The 8,434-nt window shown below is 30.0% G+C and overlaps 1 pseudogene; it reads left to right on the top strand.

The window, feature by feature from the left end:
- Positions 1 to 1,601: 1,601 nt before the first annotated feature.
- On the top strand, positions 1,602 to 2,408 carry LOC129879708 (CENP-B homolog protein 2-like; annotated as a pseudogene).
- The last annotated feature ends 6,026 nt before the right edge of the window (positions 2,409 to 8,434 follow it).

The following is an 8,434-nucleotide window of genomic DNA, read 5'->3' on the forward strand; positions in this document are numbered from 1 at the left end:
CTTTTCTAAATTTGTTTTGTCATAAAAGACTATATGTTATAAGACAATGCAATTATATATATATGTTTTTTGTTGTTCCCTCTTCTACTTTACTTCTTATTCCTAGGGTAAGGGTAATAGATTTTTATGTCTAAAATCTAATGGTTCCCTGGCCAAGAAGAAAAGAGAAAAAAGTCTTTTTTGTTTTACTATCATGTATTCTGAATTTATTATTTCGATTAATCTAGATTAGTGTCGTGAAGGGCCCAATTAAGGGAAACTTGCGGCTTTCTAACTAGATTTTGTTTTTTTATTTTTCGGGGTTCAAAGCAGACATTTTTGTGAGGGTAGTCTATTTAGGGGCTCAAATTAAATAATTTTATTTATTTCGATTATCATATTTTATTTTATTGCTTTTTTTATTTTTTTCATTATTTTTATCATAACTTTTTTCATTACTATATTTTTTTTTCTTATCTATTTTAAAATATTTTATTAGAGTCGAGAGTATTCTATCATAAACAGTCTCTAAGATGAATGAATTCTATCAATAAGATCACATTCCCTTGTGGTAGAAAAAGATTGTTCCTTGAACTTTTTTTCCTTGGAAAAGTACTTTTCTTTCAAAATATTTAGTAATTAGGTCCTTATTGATACTGCGGAAATATTTAACTTTTTAATAAGTTTTCCTTCAAATTTGTAATGGATAAGAACATTAATGTTTTGTGGAGGGGGGGGGGAGTTGTGGATTGGGGGGGGGGGGGGAAGCAAAATTAAGGATTTGAGCTCACATACCAATCAACTTTTAGGGTGCCGCCAGTATAGAGGAAAACATTATTTAATTTTTTTAGGTTTGGTTAGTGCCCCATCCCCATTAATTGTGCCCTTTTTCTATCGAACTATCACTAGTTATTCTATTTTCTACTTTTATTTCAATGAAAAAAGGGTAGAAAAATGGAACATCTAGTGATAATTAGAGGTGGGTATGGTACGGTATGATATGGTATTTGAAATTTCAATACGGTAAATTTGATATTCGATTTTTAAAATTATTATAATATTATCATACCAATTTAATTCATTATGGTTCGATATTTTGAAGTTCGGTTTTGGTATTTTGCTGTATGGTAATCGATAACCATAGTTTGTTCAACTTTGACTAATATATACTTGTATAATAGAGTATTAAGACTTAGACAATTCAAAAAAAGATCTCAATTGCATCATACTAACATATTACACATGTAGAAATACAGTAAAACCTCTATAAATACATTTGCTTGGGATCGGAAAAAAATATTCATTTATCAAAATTATTAGTTTATTGATAAATGCATAAAATATTTATTCATCGATAAATAAATATTTATTATTTTAGAGAGTATTTTGCAATATGTGCCATAAGAAAGAAAGAAATATTTGAATTAAGAATTTCAAAACTTTAAATCTAGGAAACTAAAAAGTGTAGTCTTTGCATATTTATTATTTAAATCTAGGAAAGCTAAACGAATTTAGTGAAGTTTACTGTTTCTAATTGTATTCATATATATAGAATATGAAGAGATTTTATGTTAACTATAAAAGGAAAAAGCTAGATGTTTAAAAATCATAATCCAAGTATAATGTCTTCTCATCATTTGAAAGACGTACAAAAATCATCTTTAACCAATAAAATAAGAAACGCAATATGTGAGCATAAGAAAGAAAATCCAACTATTAGCCAAAAAGATTTGCAAGCACGGGTGAAACAAAAGTTTGATTTGACTATTAGTCAATCAACAATATCGCACACTCTCAAAAGATCGGCAAAGTATTTGTCAAATGAGATGAAAAATAGCGATGCCAAGAAGCATAAACCGGCAAAATACTCTGATTTAGAGAAAGTTTTGTACGAGTGGTTTCTTCAAATGCAAAAGAAAGTGAACATGTCAGGAGAAATTATCCAAGGAAAAGCAAAAGATCTACTCATGAAAATGTATGGTGAAACTAATTCGAAATTCAGCTCCTCTTCTGGTTGGTTAGAAAGTTTCAAGTCAAGATACGGAATCAAGTCTTACAGATGTTTTGGTGAAAGTGGTCCAGTTATCATGGAGAACATTGAAAATGAGCTACCTAGCATACGGTCAAAACTAGATCAGTTTGAATTGAAGAATATTTATAATATGGATGAAAGTGGACTATTTTACCGATTGGAAGCTGATCATTCTTTTGCTACCAAGTAGCTTGAAGGTCGCAAAAAAGACAAAGAGAAAATTACTCTTGCTCTCTGTTGCAATGGTGATGGATCTAACAAAGTACCATTGTGGATTATTGGTAAGTTTGCAAATTCTAGATTTTTTAAAAATGTGAACATGAACAATCTTAATTGCATGTATAGATCCAACAAGAAAGCTTGGATGAGTGGCTTGCTTTTTTGTAACAACCCCTAAAATGTTGTATGTCGGTATTTCAATTCTCGACGAAAATAATATAGCCTCTGTATTTTGGGCATAACTTTTCATAGGTTGGTCCAAATTAGGTGATTCAAATTTCTGAGTAACCACAATATCATTACCTACAACTTTCATGAGCACATATCTTAAGATTCAGAGTATAAGTAGATCAAATAAATTAATCTTTGCAAGATATAGTGTTGTGACGGAATTGAGTATTTATAGAAGAAAATTCATATCTCACTGTAGGTTGCTCCAAATTGGTTGATTCTTGAACGATATGAAACTAGACTTCCATATCTACAATTCTTATGAAGACACCAAATCCTAATAAGGAATTTATCTTATTCAAACGCAGCTCCAAAAAAGAGTATTCTGTTAAAAAGAACTCATCTTACCTACCATGGAAAGATCTAGATACATTTGACATCATTCATGACATAAATTGTCTTCCATTTAACATCATCCATGACATCAATATATTTCATTAAATTTTCAGATTTTCTTTATAATTATTTTATTTATTGTTAGGTCCCTCTTTCCCACCTATAAATACCCACCTTATTTCCTCATTTTATTCATCAAGCTTTCTTAAGCATTTCTTCTCTCTATATACTTCTTCTCAAATATAGTTTTAGTTTTAGTAGTATAAAAATACTACTCCGGTGATTCTTATACTCCGGGCAGTACACAAAATGCTCCGACGAGAAGAAACGGCTAGGGGTCCAAGAGTGTTCCAATTCGGAGTAAACCTTCGAATTTAAGGTATGTAAGGCTTTCATAGCATTGGATTGAGTTCGTCCATGCGCCCAATATTTAAATTCATTATAATTGAGTTATAGTTGAGTTTTATCCAAATCTTGAATTCTAGATGAATTAATTCTTCTTCTATTAAGTTTGATATATTTATGCATTAATATTATTATTATTATCTCTCATATTATTGGAATTATTGTTCATGGCTACTTTCCCATGAATCCTAATTGATTTGATGTTCATGAATATTTTTACATATGTTTTGAGTAAAGATGTTGGCCTTTTTATTATTTTTGATAAAAAGAAAGTTATATGAATTAATACTATATATGTATTTTATTGTTTTAAGAGAGCAAAAGAGTTGAGTTTGAATGAATTTGAGCAAATGATATTTTGAGCAAGATGTTTTGATGAGATGAAAATGATATTATTTTTTGGAAGTATAATGATTGATGAACATGAAATGAGATTAGTTTGATGATTTAAATTAAAGTCCAATGAGACTAGATGATGAGTTTAATATGAGCATATATCTTGGGAGTAGTATTGAGCACCGAGTTGGGTAAGAGTTTAATTGACTCAAACCCCAGAACTACGTAGCCAGCGTAGGATGGAGGTTATGCCTCTTAAGTCCCAAAAAGAGGACTTTGATGAGTGGATCCAAGATGGTGATGTCATTTACCCTGGCAAGGTATTGGATGGATGTGGCAACGACATCGCTTCGTTGTATCATCGCTAGCTCATAAGTGATGGTTGTCGGTTAGAGAAACTCCCAACTGAGTAAGCATTGCTTATTACTATTATTTTTATTATTATATTTTAAACTTGCATTACATATTGATGTTGAGTTCTGAGCTGAGTTTTATTGAGAAGAGTTTCTTGATATCTGTCCTTACCTTCCTGCCATTTTACATATTCGTACATTCCACGTACTGACGTCATTCGACCTGCATCATTTTATGATGCAAATACAGGTGTTAGAGATCCTCAACAGGCGCATCGTTGAAGATCATTTCTTTTCGGCCATTTGGTGAGTCCTTCTTGTATTCGAATGAACTCCTTATCCTTTTTGTTGAGTGTGATGTTTCTTTTGAGGTAGCCATGGACATGTCATTGGCACCATCTAAGAGTATTAGAGGCTTCATAGACAGAGTCTGATGATGTAATCGGAGTAGTTCTCCTTAGAAACTACTTCTTCTAAGAATTATCTATTTTTTCTTTGATTATGACAAGCCCACATTAGTATTCTTAAGTCTTCCGCTGATGAATAAATAAGAAATGAGACCAAGTGGTTCTCTTAGAAGCCAGAAATGGTTTTTGAGTGCCGGCCACGCCTAGGGTACCCTCTCGGGGCGTGACATTTTTCAAGAATATGTTGGCTGATTTGATAAGAGAATGAATGGCAGGAAGGTTTTGTTAATAGTAGACACGCCTAGGGTACCCTCTCAGGGCGTGACATTTTTCAAGAATATGTTGGTTGATTTGATAAGAGAATGAATGGCAGGAAGGTTTTGTTAATAGTAGACAATTGTCCAGCCCATCCAAAGATAGTTGAAGGCCTAAGAAATGTAGAGTTGTTTTTCTTACCTCCTAACACAACGTCTAAGATTCAACCATGTGATGTTGGGCTTATTCGAGCATTCAAAGCTCATTATCATCGTAGTCTTTTTTTCAACATCCCACGAGGCCTTGAGGGTTAAGCACCAAATACTGAAAAAATTAATATTTTGAATGCTATTAATTTTGCTAACTTGGCTTGGAATTTTGATGTGAAAGAAATAACAATTGCAAATTATTTTCGGCATTGCAAGATCCGATCGGAAGAAAATAATATTTCTGAACCACAAGTTGGTGAATTAGATGAAGGTATCCAAGAAGTTGGTGAATTAGATAAAGGTATCTAAGAATTAAATTATGTCATCTCTAATTTAGCCTACAGAAATGTGATGGATGTTGAACATCTTTTGAACTACCCTAATGAGAATGATACAATTATGAAATCACCTACAGAGGATAGAGATTATTCAATCTGTAATGAATAATGATGATGAGAATGATCCTAAACAAGATGATAGTAGCATTGTCTCACATGTATCGTCAAAGGAGGCATTTCAAGCAATGACTAAATTGTCAAACTATTTGGTACAACACGAACAAAATATTCTGGAAATTGTGTTCGCTCTTCAAAAAGTTAAGGATGAGATTAATTTTGATTTTGGTGGGAAGAAAAAATAATCAACTATAGAATCATATTTTAAAAAGAAATAAATATTGCTCTAGTATTATTGATTGATTAAATATATATAAATTCTTGATGTATTCTAGTAATTATTACTTTATATTTTTTTTGGGCCTTTAATACTTTATTTCTAATTATTATCTAATGCATTTAGCGAGAATATTACTTTAATATAACTGGTCCAAGTCGGGACCGGAGAAAAATATTCATTTAGCGAGATTATTACTTTATCGAATATTACTTTATCGAGGTTTTACTGTATATATATTCAAAAGAAAGTACAACAACTCCTTTTCTTAATCAATTGCATTTAATATACATTTCAACAAAATAGAGTAGTCAAAGTTTTAACTTTTAAATATATAGTTTATATAAATAACATATATATGTTATTTATATAATTATATAGTTCGGTATGGTATTCGTTATTTCAGTATATTAATTCTAAATACCAAATATCGTACCAAATACTAAAAAAAATTAAAATATATACCATATAACATATCAAATACCATAATACCAAAACTACGATATCAAATTTTTTTGTATGATATGGTAATTCGGTATATACCATACCATGAAACAACTGATAGTTAAGATGTGAAACTTACGAAAAAAATGACAATTTCATTTTTCTAGCTAAATTATCACCCTCTATGTAATGAAACAAACCTAACTGGGTAGATTTTAATAGCTAAGGCCTAAAGGAGGGGGAAGGGGGTAAGGAAAAAATTTATAGTACCTAATCAGCTTTGAGATGTGTGTGTGAAAAAAAGGGAGTAGGAAAATGAAACAATTAGTTATAGCTATGATAAGAAAAGGTAACAATTGATAGATGGAATGTGAAACTCATTAAAAAGTGGCAGTTTCATTTTCCTAACAAAACTATCACCATTTTTGTTTTAAAACAGATCTAGTTGAGAAAATGTTGATAGTCAAGCGAGAAAAAGAGAATAACTTATAGTTTAGCTTAATCAGCTTCAACGTATATTTTTATATATAGATGGGAATACTTCATAAAAAAAAGAGTCAACTAGTAGTTAAGATGTGAAACAAAAAAAAGTGTCAGTTTAAATATTTTTTGGCTATTAATTTTAGCTATAATTTGGTATAGTCAATAAGTTATTTTTGGTTAAAATGTGTTGACCTTTAACTTTTTTTTAGAGTGCAACTAATTTTGGGGACCTAACATGATTATTTATCAAATTAAAATTGAGTAATGGAATAAGTTTAATAACTAATTAATGTTTAGATATGTTTGTTGTCTATCTTAAGCATTAGCGGCGAGCATTAATGCATTGAAGTTTTGGATGACCAACAATAAATTTATTTGAGTGCCATTTGTAGGTAATAGATTTGAATTGTAAAAACAATCGCTAATATATTTGTTTTAGGATAGGCTGTTTACTTTACATCATATACCTTAAGCGGTTCTCCCCAAATTCTACATAAACACAAATATTTTATGCACCCGGCTACATTTTATGTGTTATCGTTTATCTTAATATACATCGATATCAGAGTCTCAATCAGTGACTTGATTGTTATAGGAAAAAATAGTGAATCGACTTAAAATTACAGTCGCTAATAGTATTTGAATTTAATTGAACTGAATAACCTAATTAAAAAGGACTATACATAAAGGCGAATTCAAAATTTAAATTTTCTAGTTTTTTTAAACAAAATTTAAAGTTTCTGATTTTTTTTAATTATCTCGAATTAATGCTCTAAATCAAGCCCTGACTATACATTGAATTTAACTCTAAAATCACTATCATAGACCTTCAATTTTTTTAGAGTTCAACTTCTATACGCGGATAGTGAAACATTATTTTAAAATATGATAAATATATAGTTGATATGCCCAAAATTTAATTTCACGTATGATGATTTGAACATATTTTTATTAACGTTATTTGATATAAATGTATGACATGTGCTATTCTTTATCACAATTATTACCAATGTATGATAAAATTCTTAATTAAATTTTGAGACTTGTCATCATGATAAAGATCATGATAATGAGAATAGCGTTTCTTATAATTTAATCTAAAATTATTCTTGACCGTAAGATCATTAATTAATTAGAATTAATATTAATAATGCGGTCAGATCAATATGCATGTAATGATTTTTATGGGATAAAGATTAGTTGATCACATTAACTAAGTAACAAACACATATAAATGATTTTACCCCAGCAATATAGAATAATTATTACCCCCACCACGCATATACATATGGAAAAATTACCTAAATACACATCTTGTTTATCATAATCTCTCAAATTCTCTATCATTTAAAAGAAATTCAAAAATTCCTTACAGATACATCACTCCCCTCTCGCTAATACATCTCTATCCTCCTCTCTGATACATCCTTCCCCTCTCGGATACATCTATCTCTTCTAGGATACATTCCTCCCCTATGTATCCGGATGTCCTATCCCTTCTCTGATGCATCTCTATCCCCCTTTCTGATACATTCCTCTCCTATGTATGCAAATGTCTGTTGATAAATCTGGAAGTTCAGTGATGTATCTGAAATTCATAAATTTTTAGATATTTTTATTATTTGAAAAAAAGTAAAAATTAATAATATAATTAAATCTTAACCTTATAAGATTTATATAAATTACAATATACATATATGATTCTTGAACCGGCCCATTGGATAATTCATATACAATGATTAGAATTACCATAAATTGACAATAGGATATTCTCTTAAAGAATGTTACACTATACATGTATGATCATGAATAGATTGATTTTTTTTATGTAAAACAAATAAATAAAATTATATTTCTTGATTTATTGAAAGGAGAGTTATAAGTTAGAATCCAATTTGGAATTGGTTTAGCAAATAAGTCCACAAAGGAGGTGTTGGCACCATTACCTATTTGGAATGGAATTTCATTTTTCCAAAATTGGACATAATGTGGAAAGTCCATAAATTGTTGCTTTTGATTGGCCATCATAATCCATTAAGAATAGGATTTGATTTATCATGAATTTTTTTCATA

This window comes from Solanum dulcamara, chromosome 2, assembly GCF_947179165.1.
Source record: "Solanum dulcamara chromosome 2, daSolDulc1.2, whole genome shotgun sequence".
Classification (NCBI taxonomy): domain Eukaryota; kingdom Viridiplantae; phylum Streptophyta; class Magnoliopsida; order Solanales; family Solanaceae; genus Solanum; species Solanum dulcamara.